General features: G+C 43.6%; 1 protein-coding gene across 1 annotated transcript in view; it reads left to right on the top strand.

Annotated features, from left to right (window-relative positions):
* The window catches only part of TANC1 (tetratricopeptide repeat, ankyrin repeat and coiled-coil containing 1), a 149,637-nt gene that overhangs the window by 48,274 nt on the left and 85,293 nt on the right, over positions 1-16,070 (top strand). The window lies entirely within an intron of this gene.

The raw sequence follows: 16,070 nt of genomic DNA, 5'->3' as shown, positions 1-16,070 counted from the left end.
TGGCTAAGAGCTGTGAGAGGGACATGGACTGTGGACTGTGGTAAACTTGGAGTTAAGGGACTTTTTTAGGTCCTTTTTTCCTCTCTCCCTCCCTCCTTTCCATCTTGAACTCCTTCCAATGAGCATTTTCAAGGTGAGAGACTGACTATATACTGTGGAGAGACCACTGTTAAAATGAGTCTTTTGATGTCTGAGAGCAGCATTTTGTATACAGATGATGATAAGGGTTTCAAATTACTGTTCAAGGTATTATCGTTAATAATTTTAAACATAGCTTTATGTTACGTCAATTTATAAATCTTATGTTTATAATCTAAAATACATTTAAAATGAATTTCACTTAAAGCTAAAAATTACATATTTCGAATAGGAATCACAAAGCTAATCACTCAGATACTCTGATGGGCCACATTTAAAAAACATTAAAAATTCTCTACTGCAGTGGGGAATTGGGATAGGCCGGTGATGGGTATTAAGGAGGGCACATATTGCATGGTGCACTGGGTGTTATACGCAAATAATGAATCATGGAACTTTACATCAAAAATTAAGGATGTACTGTATGGTGACTAACATAACATAATAAAAAATTATTATAAAATAAATACAAAAAAATAATTCTCTACTAGACATGTTCCCTGAGTGTGCCCAGCAATGGCAAACTTCGTTCTAAATGTAACACAGTCCTATCAATACTTTGAGTGTGACTTCTCCAGCTCTTCATTTAATTCTCAACCTTTTTGAGGTTGCAGGGCAACCAATATGATGGATGAGCTCCGGCAGGTTGAGGTTGGGGCCAATAGTTGATGATCACAGTATGTTACTATATTAGGATTAAGTTTGGTTTCAAGTAAAAATGATGAAATACATAATAGCTTCAACAAAGTAAAAATTCATTTCTGTCTTATTAATGGTCTGGAGTTAGGTGACGCAGGGCCGAGGTGACTTCAAGATGTCGGTGGTCAGGGAACCAGGCCCCTGTCTTGTGCCTACCCTCTGTGTTAGTTTTCTGGGGCTGCCGTTACAGAGCACCACAAACTGGATGGCTTAAAACAACAGAAATTCATTCTCTCACAGTTCTGGAGACCAGAATTCAGAAATCAAGGTTTTAGCACAGCTGCACTCCCTCCAGAGGTTCTGGGAATAATCTATTCTTTTCCTAGTTTCTGGGGGCTCCAGGCGATCCTTTTTTGTAGCTGCTTCCCTCCGTTCTCTCTCTGTCTTCACATGGCTTTCTCTGTGTGGTGATCTGGTCTCTCTTTGTGTCTTTTGTAAGGATACTCATGATGGCACTTTGGGCCCACCTGGATAATCCAGGATGATTCCTTCCCCTCAGAATCTGTAGCTTAATCACATCCACACAAACCACTTTTCCAAATAAAGAACATTAACAGGTTTCAGAGATTAGGTCATGGACATATTTTTGGGCGCCATTATCAGCCTGCTGTACCCACCTCCCTCAAGGTCACCTCATGGTCCAGTATGCTTGTTAGCATACCAGCTGGCATGTCAACATTTCCTGCCAGGTGGAAGAAAGTGAGAAGAGTCATAGGGGCCCCTCTCAGCCGTGTTGGCTCATTTTAAACACTCTTCCTTGAAATCCCACCCAACCCTCGATTTCCTCTCAGTGACTGCATTTACCTAGCTGCCAAGGAAGCTGAGAAATGCACTCTTTGATTTATTTAATTCCCTGTGCTGCTGAAGTATAATTTGCAAGAAGGCAAAAATAGGACATACAAATATAAAAGGTCATATGTCAACAATTTTATTTAGCTCATTAATTAAGGAGGGAATGAGTAAGATGTTAAGGCCAGTTTAAATGAGAATTTGTATTACAGAGATTTATTTTCTCTGCCACACAAAATTCATTTACATTGCTATGGACAGGAATCATTTGCATTGCTATTAAGTTTTTGGCAATGTGCAGAGCTGTAAAATAGTCCAATTGCTAGTCAGTCAGTCAAGAGTATAGAATGAGATAGTCCTGGAAAGTCTGCTTTATGTAAACAAACCCTATCACCCAACTCAAGGGACACTCTGTAATCTCTTTGCTTCTTTCTAAGTATTGGGTATTTTTAAAACCGTGACCAGTTAAAATCTATGGCTTTCTTACCAAGATAGAAGGGAAAGGAAGATGCTGGAACTGGCCTCGCTGTTTCTGCCTCTCAGTAGGTCAGAGATATTTGCCCAGAATGGAGGCCTCCTACAAGTAGGGATACTCCCCCACACAAATGGATACCCTAAGTCAGACCTCCCTTTTTTTAATTAAAAAAAAATTTTTTATTATGATATGTTAGTCACCATACAGTACATCCTTAGTTTTTGATGTAATGTTCCATGATTCATTGTTTGCATATAACACCCAGTGCTCCATGCAATACAGGCCCTCCTTAATACCCAACACCATATATTTTTATTTATATACAATAAAGTTCACTTTCTGTTGTACAGATCTATGGGCTTTAACAAATGCAGAGTTGTGTTATCAGCACCACCACAGTCAAGTACAGAACAGCTCCCTCACCCCAAAATATTCCCTCACGCTGCTCTTCTGTAGTCAGCCCCGACTCCCTAGGAACCACTGATCTGTTGTCTAAATCTGTAGTTTGCCTTTTCCAGAATGTCCCATATGATACAGTATGCAGCCTTTTGAGTCTGGCTTTTTTCACTGAATATAGTATCTTTGAAATTCATTTTTTTTAAAAGATTTTTATTTATTAGAGAGGGGGAGAGAGCACGAGCAGGGCAGAGGGAGAAGGACAAGCAGACTCCCCACTGAGCAAAGAGCCTGATGTGGGCCTCAATCCCACACCCTGAGATCACGACCCGAGCCGACGGCAGACGCTTAACTGACTGAGTCACCCAGGCACCCCTGAAATTCATTTCTATTGTAGTGGGTATCAATATCGTTTTAATTTGTCCTGCTGAGTATCATTCCATTGCATGGATATAGTATAGTTCATCCCTTCACCGATTGAAGGACATTTGAGTAGCTTCTGCTTTTGGTTGATTATGAATAAAATTGCCGTTAACATGTACATGCAGGTTTTTGGGTCAACATACATTTTCATTTCTCTTGGGTCAGTACCTCATTGTGGAATTGCTTGGTCATGTGGTGTGCTTAATTTTATATAAAAATGCCAACTTTTTACCAATGTGATTGTACCATTTTGCATCCCCACCAACAGTGGAGGAGAGTTCTCACTGATTTGTGTCCTCACTATCAGTTTTTACTCATCAGTTTTTTGTTTTTAAATTTACCATTCTATTAGGTGTGTAATGGTAACTCATTGTTCGAGCTGGGCCCTTTTAATGGTCTCAGTGCAACCTAGTCAAGTTGTAACAATATCCGTGGCTAATCTTTCGACTTAACCTTATTAAGCCTATAAACCCTCTTTTCCAGAGCAACAGTTCTGATATTTCTCTATAGAAACTGTGGAGTCTGAATCTCTTGCCTTTTCTTGCCTTTGGTCTTGTCACCGAGAACATAGAAGGATTAGCTTTACGTGGGTGTGACAGGATGAGTATTACTGCAAGTAAGTGGGAGGATGGAGCTGAACAAAGTTTCAGGTGGCTCCTTTTGATGCCATTATTTCTGTGATGGAGGCCATGAGGGTTCCTGTATAGGGTGGGGGGTGTGTGCATCTGAGGTTTGTTCGAGGGGAGTAGAGAAGTCTGGATGTGGCCACTGTGGAAGAATGGGAAGGGAGCTGATTACTGAGGCATAGGACTGCTCTTCTACCCTCTCCTGAGTGGTTAGTGGGGGCTCGTGGAGTACCTGCCAACAGGTGGGAACCTCTGGATGGACTGGGACCCATGCTTTTCCCTCCCACCTCTTTCCTTACCCCTAAATCTTCCACCCTTTTGACAGGAAGAATGAATGAGGTTAGAACAGGATTCCATAGTTGTGACTGTGCTGAATATTTGAAAAATGGTCCTGAAGCAGGATATTCCTTAGAAGTTATTAGTTTATAGTGAATAGGCGTAATTCATTTAAAGAGCAGAAAGTTTTTCTTGTCAGAACTAGTATTTGTGCACTCCTTGAGTACACAGTAGTCTAAGGGAGCCAACAAGGGGCCAGGCTGTGTTTCTCAAGCAGCTTTCATCCTTTGTAGGAGTGGGAAGAGGAAAACACCGTCTCCCCCACCTCTGTGCACTGTCTGGTGTGATGCCCCGCGGGCTCCTCCCTCCCCAGCTCAGGTCCTGCCTCTTGCCTCTACTACTGCTGTCCTCCCCACATCACTTAACACTGGTCTTGGTGGCGGTGTCCCTGTGTGATCTTTATACTTGATTGTAAGCTGCTTTGGGGCATGGGCAAGGTCTTGTGTAGCTAACAGGACAGGCTAACCCAGTGGGTTTCAAACCTGAGGGCTCATCAGTATCACTCTGGTCGGGGATGGCGCTGAGGGTTTGCATTTTGAACGAGATCCCTGGTCATGCTCTTGTTCCCGGTCTAGGGACTGTACTTTGACCGTGATTGGTCTGAACCTTCAGGGAAAGAAAGTTCCCGGGGATGCTGCCTCCCTCTTTTTAGAGTTGGTACTTCACCACTCAGCATGGGGCTCATTTCCTGCTTGTGTGAGTAGCAGGAGAACCCTTTCTCTTATGGGCTTCTTCCCTAGTTCCTTAGGGAAACTCTGAAATTACCATTCCAGGAAGGAGTCAGATTTTTCCCTTAGGGACATCTTAAAACCAGGGTTTGTGGTTAGCCATTTATTTATGAGGGTTTGGTTAATGATTCTTACCAGGATGATAAAAACCAACTTCAGGCATTAGATCTTTATGGTGAATTATAATTGCTACCAGTAGAGGTGAGGGCTAGAGATTTCTCCCCTATAAAGTCAGGTGTGAATGAAAACAAGGCTCAGACAAGGTTCTTTCCTCATGTAGATTCATTAGCAGGCTGGCGGCTCAATGCAACCATATAACCTGTTTTATATACATAGTAAAGTTCCAGCTCAGTTCTTTTAGGGGATTGGTGCCCTTGCATTCATGGTTACCTGTAGCAAGTATGACAGCATTTCATAGACAATATATTAATTTTTCATTGTTGCCTAAGAAATTACTACAAATACATATGCTTAAAACAAATTTATTATCTCACAGTTTTGTAGGTTAGAAGTCCAGGCATAGGGGTGCCTGGGTGGTGCAGTCGATAGGCGTCTGCCTTCGGCTCAGGGCGTGATCCCAGAGTTGTGGGTTCGAGCCCCGCATCAGGCTCCTCGGCTGGTAGCCTGCTTCTTCCTCTCCCACTCCCCCTGCTTGTGTTCCCTCTCTCGCTGGCTGTCTCTCTCTCTCTCTGTCAAATAAATAAATAAATAAAATCTTAAAAAAAAAAGAAGTCCAGGCATAGAGTGGCACAGCTGTTTCTCGGCTCTGATTTCCCGAGGCCCACTGAAGATGTTGGCCAGGCTGCACCCTTCCCGGAGGCTGAGGGGACGAGGCACTCCCAAGCTCGTTCACATTGGCAGAACTCCATGCCACGTGGCTATGGGAGTGAGGTCCCCGGGGCTGGGGATTGTTCTCAGCTCTTAGGGGTGTCTGCATTCCTTTGCTTGTGGCTGCCTTCCTCCATCTTCAAAGCTAGCAATGTGGCAAGTCCAGAAGGTTGAATCCTTCTTATGCTGTGAGTCTCTCTGATCGCCTCCCCCAAATTCTGCCTTATCTCACCTCCTACTCTTTAGGTATGGACAGGGTCACATTAGTAATAACACAGATTACACTGACATGCTACCCTTGTAAAAGTGTTTCTGAAACGCCCCCAGGGACATCACATGTGCATGTGAGATGAAGACTGACTCTTTAGTCTTCCTCTTCTGCTTTTAAGGGCTCGTGTGAGTACACTGGGTCTACCCAGTAATCCAGGATAACCTCGCTAGTTTAAGGTCACCTGATTAGTAACTTTAATTCTAAATTCCATCTGCGGGACCCCTTCACAGCAGTACCCAGATTGTGTTTGGTAACCAGGGGACAGGAATCTTGGAGTGACATCTTTCAAGGTTCTGCCTACCACAGACAGAATTTCAGTTATCTACCATTTTGCACTGGGGCCAGATAATTCCCTGGAATCAGCAGCTGGACCGGGGCCCTTTACCTGTTAAGCCTAGGACACCTTTCTGAGGGTCTGCTAGATTTTCATACCTGGGTCTTATGAAGGCCAGAGTGTTTCCAGGGTGTTTATGGTTAATCCTCTTATCTCAAATATGAGTTTCACCAATGAAAATAAACTTCCAATAACCACAAACTGATTAACAAAGTCAGTGACTTAGTAAGTGTGGAAGTCCATTTTTGACCTGAAGTGTGCTAACTTGTGGTAAGGATGGCCAGCTGACTGACTTGTGGTGGTCTGCTCTTGAGTATTGCCTTTTATTTTGTTTTGTTTTAAGATTTTATTTACTAGAGAGAGAGAGTGTGCAAGCAGGGGGAGAGGGAGAGGGAGAGACTCTCAAGCAGACTCCATGCTGAGCACGGAGCCCCATGCTGTGCTGATCTCGTGACCCTGAGATCATGATCTGAGCTGAAATCAGGAGTCTGACCCTTAACCAACAGAGCCACCTAGATGTCCCTATTTTTTTTTCAAAAATTTTATTTATTTATTTGAGAGAGAGAGAGAACACACATACTTGTGCTCTGGAGGGGAAGGGAGGGGCAGAGGGAGAGAATCTCAAGCCAACTCTGTGCTGAGGGCAGAGCCCTGTGCAGGGCTTGATCTCAAGACCCTGAGATCATGACCTGAGCTGAAATCGAGAGTCAGTAGCTTAACTGACTGAGCCACGCAGGTGCCCCTGGCCTTTCGTTTAAAAGCTAGTTAACATCAGGGCACTTGGGTGGCTTAGTTGGTTAAGCACCCAACTCTTGGTTTCAGCTAGGGTCAAGGTCTCAGGGTCATGTGATCGAGCCCCTGTGCCAGCCTCCACGCTCAGCACAGAGTCTGCTTGAGATTCTCTCTCTTTGCCCTTCCCCTTCTGCATGCTTTCTCTCTCTTTTCCTCAAATAAGTAAAATCTTAAAAGGGGGCGCCTGGATGGCTCAGTTGTTAAGCGTCTGCCTTTGGCTCAGGGTGTGATCCCAGAGTCCTGGGATTGAGCCCTGCATCGGGCTCCCTGCTCCACTGGGAGCCTGCTTCTTTCTCTCCCACTCCCCTGCTTGTGTTCCCTCTCTCGATGGCTATCTCTCTCTCTCTGTCAAATAAATAAATAGTATCTTAAAAAAAAAAAACCAACTAGTTAACCTCTGGAGTCTGTATTCTAGACTAAGACAACTAATTGTTTTTAGGCAGTAGCTTAAAGGCACCTGACACACATTTATATCACATTATTTATGTTGAAGTGTTGGAAATAAAATTTAGGCAATATGATAGAGTTTTGTCCCCTCATCTGAGAGCCTCAGGAGAGCATGTTGATGTCTTGTTCTCACCCTGTGCCTGGCGTGCAGTGGATGCCAGTGGATACTTGTTGAGTAAATAAGGTGAATGAATGGATTTCTCTGCTGTAGTGTATAAAAACAGGTTCAGCATAGGAACAGCATGACAGATCAAACTGCGTTGGAAGAAAGTAGAAACATTACTCGGTATTTTGTTGAGCTAGGGGTTTATTATACTCATAGTGCTGTAAACATGCACACTACAAACAGACTAGAGAATCATTGTCAACGTTTATTTTAAAGCTGATTTATTGAAAGGAACGTGGCTCCATTTTGAAACAGTTTTGCTACTAGATTTAAGTGCCTGAATGGCAATGTATATTTATATCACACAGGGCTTTGTGCATTGCATGAAGGAATAACGCTACACGCCCTTCTCAATGCGTCACGCCCTCATGCCAGATTTTCCCCCTTTCTCAGTTCCAAGTGTGTGTCTCTGCAACACTTGCCTTTTGGGGTACAGGAGGGAGAGGGGTTGGACATTGGAAGCTCTAAGTATCATGCCCTTTAAAAATCCCAACTGTGATCTGATAGTTTACCACAGTTCACCATTTGGGAATTGACTATTTAATGATATTTGCTTTAACGATAAAGCTTCCCTCCCCCAAAGGAAATCTCTTACTTATCCTTGTTATTGTTCCCCTCTTTTTGTGACCATTTCCCAGTATAAAATGAAAACCCCAGACCAGATAAAATTGACAGGAACCTTTTCTGTGAAAGTTCAAGATGCTTTAAAAAAAAAAAAAAATCTCTAAAATGATAATACGAAGTGTCACTTTTCATAGTCTCCAGATGTGAAAAATGTAAGATTGCTTTAAATGCAATAAGTAGCCTCAGGTGTTCTGCGTCTCAAATATTGCTTTCATATATATATATATATGAAATATATATATATATATATATATAAATATTTTTAACTGAAACACTCAGAAATGAAAAGTAACCCCTGCCCTTCTGTCTTTCACTGCCTGGAGATAAAGCCCAGTTTGGTTTATTTCTGCCATCCCTTTTAAAAAATATTCCTTATATGGCAGTTTCTAAGCAGCAGAATAGTCAGCCGTGTGATTAAAATGTCAAAAAGAGTAGGAAAACTGGCCGCTGGGAAAAGTATATTTGGAGATTTACATAAAGGCAGAGGACTGAATGGGGAGAAGGCCTGCCTCCAAGGTTGTAGACTGAAGTGATTAAGGGCGGTTTGTGATCCCCCTCCCAGACAAACACAGGCCCTTCTGTACAATGAAAAGAGCTGGCAGGAGTTCTTCTCATGCAAGCTGCATACTGGGAACTTGTTTAACCTCTCTGGGGGCATGTTCTGTGTCTGTTTCTTTTCAGAGCCCTTTATCTTTAAACTTGAGGACCCTTCCCCTGTATCACATAGTAGAGAATGGGGTTGGGTGGTGCGGGAATCTAGATGAGGTGAGGAATCCAAAGTTGCTATGAAATGGGTTATGATCGAGAATGATTCCCATTTATGATTGAGAACAATCCTTATTTGTCTAAAACCTGGTAAACTGGGCAAGTTGGTGCCCCAACCTCATGACCCTAGACCCTGTTCAGATATGAACGGAAGAAGGGTGGCCTCCCTTAGGGGCCTTGTCCATGGTGGCCTGTGCTATCCTACTCGATACCTTTGCTACTGAAGTATGGCTATGGTCCCAGCCATATCTAGTAAGAACATCAGAATCTTCATTTTAACGAGACCCCACCCCCACCCCCGCCGCCGCCAGTGATCTCTATACACAGTAAAGCTTGAAAAGTGCTTTATACCAGTGTGGTGGGTGAGCTGCCCAGGAGTGATTGGAAGGTGAGGCCACTGTGACAGGGAAACATGTTGGCCTCTACATGAGCTGATTTCCCCACTATTTTTTTTTTTTTAAGTGATCTCTACACCTGCCATGAGCCTCGAACTCAGAACCCTGAGATTTAGAGTCACATGCTCTATGGACTGAGCCAGCCAGGTTCCCCTTGCTGATTTTCAAGCTAAGTCCTGTATTGTTTCTAAGGAACCCTTGCCTTAAAACATAGTAGCCAACAGGGGCACCTTGGGTGGCTCAGTCATTGAGTGTCTAACTCCTGATTTTGGCTCAGGTCACGATCTCAGGGTTGTGAGATCACGCTGGGCATGGAGCCTACTTAAGGTTCTCTCTCTCCTTCTCTCCCCCGCCCCCCAAAAAACCCATAGTAGCCAACATACCTGCTTTCTGCATAATTATTATGTGGTATTCTATTTTGGTTTTGTGGGGATTAACCTGATAGCAAAGCAGGGAGGTTATTTTACTTTAAGGTAGCTTATGCTTGGGAACATTGAGTGTTTTATTTTAAACAAAAAGCTGTGTGTAGAAAGGTGCTGGGCAGTAGTATCCCCTCGGTAAGAGGGTGGTTGGGAGATGGAATTCTCAGTTTGGGTCTCTCTTGACAAGGTGGCCACTTGCTTTTAGAGGAGTTTGTTTCAGTGGTGTAGAAATCCGTGTCACTGTGGTTTAATCGCAGATCAGGTGTGAGATGGGTGCCTGGTGGTCACATGGCTCCTGCTGCCATGGCCTCTTTTCTCTTCATCCGTCAGTCAGTCTGCTCAGCTGCCCACCATGTGGACCCTAGGTGCCCCTTGTCATGGTAGCCCTTTGGGTCATGGAAGCAATAATTCTTCCCATTCTGGAAGGTGTTCCTCCTGTTGTCTCTGATTCCTCACAGTTTTGTACTTGTTTCAGTTGCGGTCTTTCAGGGTAGTGTCTTCCTCGACTGTCTGATCCTAGTTTGTAACTGAAGAGCAAAGAAGCTGATTGAAAGAGCTGGGTAGGTGTTGAGGACAGGCTTTGTGGCGCCGTCATTGGTCAGAAATCTGCCGTTTCTTCCGGAGGATGTCCCCAACTGGTTACTTACGGGTCTTTTCTCTTGGTGACTTTCCCCGGAGAGGCGTCCTCTGATGTCTTTCTGCCATGATGTACGAGTTTGCTGCCTCTGATCTCACAGCTCAGGGTGGGGGTACATCTGGGGCCCACCAGTCTGCATGTGGAATTTTTCTTAATCCCAGTTTTTTAGTTTAGCACTCCAGTTGAGCTCTTGAGTCTCTATGGTCTTGGCATTCAGCCTTTCCAGAGAAAAACTCAGCATCCAGGATGAGGGAGGGAATGCTTCCTGGTTCTGAGGGTCTATCTCTCCCTTAAATAGATTCTCAAGTCCTGGTCCCATGTGGCCCCATCCATGCCTCTGCCTTCAGACATGGCTCCCATCTCTGAGGCTGAGCCGTCCCATCCCCTACCCTAGCGCCAACCTTTTCTAGCCCGCTCAATTCACTGCTCCTTGGCAAACTGTTTCCCAGGTTCAGAAGTTTGGTGTCTTGCCTGTGGTGTTCTCCTTTCCCCAACAGTCCCTCAAATCCCTTTACTACAACTTTAATGATGTTTTGAAAAGGAGTAAAGGCAAACGAGTGTTCATTTGCTGTTTTATGGAAAGTATGCAAAGATTCTCTAATGAGCAATTGAGAGGAGGAAGGAGCGAAACCTCTATAGTTATAAATTTTTCTTGTTTTGTAGCGTTTGAGGTTCAGCTGTTTGTGGAAAGCAATTTAAATAAAAAGATCGTGTTGGAGCGCAGTTGTTTATGCAGCCATACCTCGTCTGATGGCACTTCGCTCCATTGCACGTCCCAGATGTTGCAGTTTTGCAAATTGAAGATTTGTGGCAACACTCTGTCCAGCAAGTCTGTTGGCACTGTTTTTCCAGCTGCATTTGCTCACTTGATGTCTCTGTGTCACATTTCGATAATTCTTGCAATATTTCAAACTTTTTCATTACTCTCTTTGTTATTGTGATCTGTGGTCAGTGATCTTCTATTATAATTGTTTTGGGGTGCCATGAACTGTGCCCATATGAGACAGCACACTTAATTGATCAGTGTTGGGTATATTCTGATTGTTCCACCAAACGGCCATTCCCCCATCTCTTCTCTCTCTCCTCGGGCCTCAGTATTCCCTGAGACACAACAACATTGAAATTAGGTCACTTAACAACCCTACAATGTCCTCTAAGTGTTCAAGTGAAAGGAAGAGGTCACATATCTCTCACTTTAAATCAAAAGCTACACATGATTAAGCTTAGTGAGGAAGACATATCAAAAACTGAGATAGGCCGAAAGCCAGGCCTCTTGCACCAAATAGTTACCCAAGCTGTGAATGCAGAAAAAAGGTTCTTGAAGGAAATTAAAAGTACTGCTCCAGTGATCACATGAATAAGAAAGCAAAAACAGCCTTATTGCTGATAGGGAGAAAGTTTTAGTGGTCTGGATAGAAGATCAAACTAGCCACCACATTTTCTTAAGACAAAAACTAATCCAGAGTAAGACCTTAATTCTTTTCAGTTCATGAAGGCTGAGGCGAGTTGAGGAAGCTGTAGAAGAAAAGTTTGATGCTAATAGAGGTTGGTTCCTGAAGATGCCATCTAGGACTTTCATAACGAGAGAGAAGTCGATGCCTGGCTCCAAAGCTTTAAAGGGGACAGACTGTCTCTTGTTAGGGACTAATGCAGTTGGTGACTTTAAGTTGAAATCAGTGCTCATTTACCATTCTCCAAATCCTAGGATCCTTAAGCATTAATATAAATGTATTCTGCCTACACTCTGTATATGGAACAACAAAGCCTAGATGACAGCACATCTGTTTACAACATGGTTTACTGAATATTTTAAGCCCACTGTTGAGACCTACTCAGGATAAGATTCCCTTCAAATGTTACTGCTTGTTGACAATGCACCTGGTCACTCAAGAGCTCTGATGGAGATGTCCAATGAGCTCAGTGTTTTTGTGCCTTGTTAACACAACATCCATTCTGCAGCCCGTGGATCAAGGAGTAAGTTTCAACTTTCAAGTCCTATTTAAGAAATATATTTTGGAAGGCTATCACTGCCACAGATAGTGATTCTCCTCTGATGGATCTGGGCAACGTAAATTGAAAACCTTCTGGAAAGGATTCACCATTCTAGATGCCATTAAGAATATTCATGATTCATGGGACATGGTCAACATATCAACATTAACAGGAGTTTGGAAGAAGCTGATTCCAACCCTCGTGGAGGACTTTGAGGGTCTAAGACTTTAGTGGAGGAAGTAACTGCTGATACGGTGGAAACAGCAAGAGAACTCGAAGTGGAAGTGGAGCCTGAAGATGGGACTGAATTGCTGCAATGTCGTGATCAAACTTTTATGGATGAGGATTGCTTCTTACGGATAAATAATTTCTTGAAATGGAATCTACTCCCGGTGAAGATACCATGAAGATTGTTGAAATGACAGCAAAGGGTTTAGAATATTACCTAAACTTAGTTGATAATGTAGTAGCAGGATTTAAGAGGTTTGACTGTAAATATGAAAGAAGTTCTGTGGGTAAAATATTGTTGAATAGCATCACATGCTACAGAGAATTCATTCGTGAAAGAAAGAGTCCATTGATGTAGCAAACTTCATTGTTTTCTTGCTTTAAGAAATTGGCACAGCCACCACAACCTTCCGCAACCACCACCCTGATCCGTCAGCAGCCACCAACATCAAGGCAGGGCCCTCCACTAGCAAAAAGATTACGGCTCACTGAACGGTCACATGATAGTTGGCATTGTTTCACAGTAAAGTAATTCTTAATTAAGGTATGCACATTGTTTTTAGACATAATGCTGTTGCATACTTAACAGATCACAGTGTAAACAGTTTCATGTGCCCTGGGAAACCAAAAAATTCATTTGACTCACTTTATTGCAGTATCTGCAATATTTCAAGTATGCCTATAATCACTTCATAGTATCTCAACTCCTAGTAAAAGGGATTATCGGAGACAAATATTAATAAAATATTTGTTGACTATCCTAAAGTCCATGGATGACTAGGTGGTGGTGGAAGGTTCTGTTGCTCTGGCCTTTTCTGGGACTGCATGTTTCATCTGGGTTTCCCACTTTTATCAGTGCTGAGTGCTGGTTGAGTACGTGGACTTCAAACCTGCATGGACCACAGACCTAGTGTTTTGCTGTGTGTGGGCCATGACGAACTTGTTTAACTGATTTGAGCCTCCGTTTCCTGACCTAAAAATCAAAGTAGTGCTCTTCTCCCAAAGTTACTACCACTGAATGAATTAATGTATGTAAGTGCTGAGCCTTGTGTGACCACTGAATACACGTTCTATCTACTTTGTGATAGTCCATATCTCCTTTCCTATCTAGCATCACTGTTTACTGTGCCAGGCACTGTGCTAGGCCTGGGAACCGGATCCACCTGTCTCTGCTCTCGTGGATGGTCCCCTGGGAACAGGAGGCTTACTTGTCCATCTGTTAGCTCTGCAATATTACTGAGGCCCGAGCTGGGGAGGCTGGGGACCTAGGTAGGTCTGCCCAATTCCAGAGGCTCTGCTCTTAACACTGACTCCTCAATGCTGAGTCTTTCTAATAGTTAACAGTTGGCCTCTGAACAGAACACAGTCATAGACTGTTAAATGGGTGGGCATGGATGCTTTCTGAAGCCTCTGGGTGACGCTGGGGTTCGATGTTCCAGCCATTCATAAAAACCATCGTACATCCATGTGAAATAGCCCATGTTTGAAGAGAGTACTCACTATTAGAAAATATTTTTGAAGGATATATGGGGTAGGTAGATGGAGCCTGTAAATAGATCTGCTTAGATTTGCGGTTACTATACCTGAAGAGTTCAGGTGAGCGGAGATTTACAGGTGTCTCTCTCTCTTTTTTTTTTTTTTTTTTAGATTTTTTTTTATTTATTTATTCGACAGAGATAGAGACAGCCAGCGAGAGAGGGAACACAAGCAGGGGGAGTGGGAGAGGAAGAAGCAGGCTCATAGCAGAAGAGCCTGATGTGGGGCTCGATCCCAGAACGCTGGGATCACACCCTGAGCCGAAGGCAAATGCCCAACCGCTGTGCCACCCAGGTGCCCCTACAGGTGTCTCTTGAGCAGTGGCATGGTTACTGGTTGGGGCAATTTGAGTCATTGGACAATAAGGTGCCTGTGATCTCTTTTACCACAGAGAATAGGTCAGAAACCAAGCGTGTAGATAGGTTCTTGTACTTGTCCTAGTTCCATTTCTTCCTGCCCTGTTAGAGCCCTTCTTCCTAGTTTCTGGCTCCTTCATAGCAAATATGTTAAACTTCCCCTTACCCCACCCCCCCCGCCCCAGTCTTCTCTCCATGCATATTTATATAGGGGTATGCGTATGTTTTAGAGAAAATCTGAGTAACGCTTTGTATTCTGCTGTATAGCCTACATCCTCTATTCATATTGTGAATGTGTTCTCCGTCTTCCCCTATAACCGTTCCAATTTAACCTTTGAAAAATCCCCTTTCTGACAGGGTTAAATAAATTATGGAGACAGCCATGTGATTAAATACTGTGTTAGCCATTTAAAAACCATGATTTCTAAAGTTTGAAATAATATCCCTATCTGTCAAGTACCATACACTTCTTTGATAATGTGGCCTGTTTTAATGTGTAGTACGTTGTAGGCGGCTGGGAATTGGACTATTTTTATACTGGTGTAGATGCTTTCGCAGTGGGCCTTTAGATGGCAGCATCTCTCACCACAAAGCGCATTCCGCACAGAACTCCTTAGCCGAGTAGGATGTTGGATTCAGAAGGATGCTTCAGTGTGGTGACGGAGCCACGGGCCCAGAGGGTCGGACCGGGGCTGCGGCTCAGGGCTGAGCAGGAGGGAGGACTGGGGACCCCTGTCTGCCATGCTTTCCACCAGCTTTTCCCTTACTGGTGTGAAATGTTCCCTGTCTCTGTGGCCTTGTGAAAAGCACACTTTAAAAATAAGGCAACCAAGGAAAATGAAATTCGAGTGGGTGATTCTGGGCCAAATGTAATGTGATGTTTGACAGGAACAGACAGTATTGGCAGGCTTGTCTTTTTTTTTTTTTTTAATGTGGCTTCATTTAGATATAATTCACATAGCATACAATCCACTCATTTAAAGCGTACATTATAGCAGTTTTTAGTATATTCCCAAGGTCGTGCAGCCATCACCACTAATTTTAGGACATGTTAATCACCCCAAAAAGAAGTCTCATGCCCTTTAGCTATCACCCCGCTAGCCTGCATATCCCTCAGCCCCTGGCAGCCATTTGTTCTTTGTTTCCGTAAATTCGCCCATTCTGGATATTCCATACGAATGGACTCCTATAATATATGGCCTGTGGGGACGGGCTTCCTTCACGTAGCATTGTGCTTTCAGGTTTCATCCCGTTGTAGCATAAATCAGTACTCCATCCCTCTTTATTGCCCAGTACTGTTCCACTGTATGGATAGATCACATTTTGTTGTCATCAGTCAATGGACATTTGGCTCTTGAGGGTGCTGCCACGAGCATGGGTGTGCAGGCTTCTGCGTGGACACGTGTGAGTACAGAAGCGGAATTGCTGGGCCTTATAATAACTGTGTAACCTTTTGAGGAACTGCTAAACTGTTTTCCAAAATGGCTGCACCTGTTCATTGCCACCACCAGTGTGTGAGGGGTCTCTTCAGTCTTACTAAGAATTCCAGATTTTCCGATGCTACATTGAGATTGATTGGTAGGTGAGAAATGGGACTGATGGGCTCTCTCGTGTCCCCGAGTCGCATGCTGGACTGGCTGCTGTGCCTTTTTGAAGGCGGCTCTGTC

Source organism: Ursus maritimus, unplaced genomic scaffold (assembly GCF_017311325.1).
Source record: "Ursus maritimus isolate PB19 unplaced genomic scaffold, ASM1731132v1 scaffold_1, whole genome shotgun sequence".
Classification (NCBI taxonomy): Eukaryota; Metazoa; Chordata; class Mammalia; order Carnivora; family Ursidae; genus Ursus; species Ursus maritimus.
The sequence above is the reverse complement of the archived record's forward strand: the minus strand, read 5'-3'. Positions and strand labels throughout refer to the sequence as shown.